The sequence below is a fragment of the Apodemus sylvaticus genome, chromosome 19, assembly GCF_947179515.1.
Source record: "Apodemus sylvaticus chromosome 19, mApoSyl1.1, whole genome shotgun sequence".
NCBI classification, from domain to species: domain Eukaryota; kingdom Metazoa; phylum Chordata; class Mammalia; order Rodentia; family Muridae; genus Apodemus; species Apodemus sylvaticus.
In genome coordinates, this window is record NC_067490.1 from 34414525 (window position 1) to 34416761 (window position 2237).

A 2237-nucleotide genomic window follows, 5' to 3' on the forward strand; every position below is an offset into this window, starting at 1 on the left:
TTTGATCTCCTTTTATTGTCTGACTGCTCAGGATAGAATTTCAAGTACTATTATTGAATAAATAGGGGGAGTGTGGACAGCCTTGTCTTATCCCTGATTTTATTGGAATTGCTTCAAGTTTCTCTCCATTTAGCTTGATGTTGGCTATTGGCTTGCTGTATATTGTTCTTTATTATATTTACATGTAGATATTGAATCCCTGATCTGTCCAATACTTTTATCATGAATGGATGTTATATTTTGTCAAAGGCCTTTTCAGCATCCAATGAGACAAAGATGTGTTTTTTTTCTGAGTTTGTTTATATAGTGGATTATATTAATAGATTTCTGTATTTTGACCCATCCCTACATCTGTACATTTGTAATTGACATTACAAATGTTATCTGCCTTCCCAGTTTCCTCTCCACAAACCCTTAGCCTCCTCTCCCCTCTCCCTGCCTCAGAGCCCCAGAGTTCCCCTACCCTGTGTCAATTTTGGAGATGGTACCATGAGGTACCTCAAAGAAGGTATATTCTTTTGTTTTTGGATAAAATGTCCCATAGATATCTGTTAAATCCATTTGGCCCATATGGTCACTGTAGTTAGGCTTTCAGATGAAACCTACTTAATCATTTTGATGTGAATGATCATTTTGATGTGTTCTTGGATGCCATTTGCAAGAATTTTATTGAGTATTTTTGCATCATTATTCATGAGGGAAAATGGTCTGAAGTTCTTTCTTTGTTGGATCTTTGTGTGATTTAGGTATCAGTGTAACTGTGGCTTCATAGAATGTATTGGGTAGTTTTTCTTCTGTTCCTTCTATTTCTATTATGAAATAGTTTGAGAGGTATTGGTATTAAGTTTTCTTTGAAGGTCTGATAAAATTTGCATGTCATCCTTGCGCAGGGGCTATGCTAATCTTCTCTGTATCGTTCCAATTTTAGTATATGTGCTGCCGAAGCGAGCACAAGGTCTGATAAAATTATACACTAAAACCATCTGGTCCTGAGGATTTTTTTGTTTGGGAGACTTTTAATGACTGCTTCTATTTCATTATGGCTTAAAGGATTGTTTAGATGGTTTATCTGATCCTGATTTAACTTTGGTACCTGGTCTAGAAAATCATTCATTTCATCTAGATTTTCCAGTTTTGTTGAGTATAGGCTTTTGTAGTAAGATCTGATAATATTTTTTAATTTTTCCAATTTCCATTGTTATGTTTCCCTTCTCATTTCTGATTTTGTTAATTTGCATACTGAATCTGTACCCTCTGGTTAGTCTGGCTAAGAGTTTATTGATCTTGTTGATAGATCAACAAAGAGCAAGCTCCTGGTTTTGTTGATTCTTTGTATAGCTCTCTTTGCTTTTACTTGGTTGATTTCAGTCTTGAGTTTGTTTCCTGTTGTCTACTCCTCTTGAGTGTATTTGCTTCTTTTTGTTTTAGAGCTTTCAGATTTTTTCTAGAGCTTTTGGATGTGCTGTTAAGCTGCTAGTGTAAGCTCTCTCCAATTTCTGTTTCTTTCTCTCTCTTTCGTTAGTTTAGTTTTAGTTTTTTATTTTTATTTTCAATTAAATTAATAACATTTATTTTAAAATATACAACTCAGTGTTCACATTTTTGAAGTCATCAAAATAATATATAATAGTTAAATGACTCTTAAATATACATATCTTTTGAAACTAAAAGAAATATGCACTCAGCCAGTTTTTAAAATCTATTTGGAACATTAACATGATAGAAGTATATAAAAAGTCTCTTAAGAAATCCTCTGTGAAAGGAAATTATGAAAATTTCCTGATTAGACAGAAACCATTCCATCTCCAAGGACAAATACTCAGTGTGACACTGGCTTCATAGAATGAATAGGGTAGTGTTCCTTCTATATCTATTTTGTGGAATAGTTTGAAGAGTATTGGTATTAGGTCTTCTCTAAAGATCTGATAAAATTCTGGTTCTGGGCCTATTTCGGTTGGAAAACTTTTCATGGCTAATGCTATTTCTTTTGGGGTTATGGGATAGTTTAGATGATTTATCTGATCCTGATTTAACTTTGGGATTTGGTATCTGTCTAGAAAATTGTCCATTTCATCCAGATATTCCTGTTTTGTTGAATATAGGCTTTTGCAGTAGGATCTGATGATTTTTTTTTAAATTTCCTTAGTTTCTGTTGTTATATCTCCATTTTCTGATTTTGTTAATTTGGATACTGTCTCTGTGCCCTCTGGTTAGTCTTGCTAAGGGTTTATCTATCT

At 33.5% G+C, this 2237-nt stretch overlaps 1 non-coding gene across 1 annotated transcript; it reads right to left on the reverse strand.

Annotated features, from left to right (window-relative positions):
* Nucleotides 1–842: 842 nt before the first annotated feature.
* LOC127670316 (U6 spliceosomal RNA) lies at nt 843–952 on the reverse strand. The gene has a single exon (XR_007974529.1). It is a non-coding gene; the product is annotated as a U6 spliceosomal RNA (small nuclear RNA).
* Between the last annotated feature and the right edge of the window lie 1285 nt (nt 953–2237).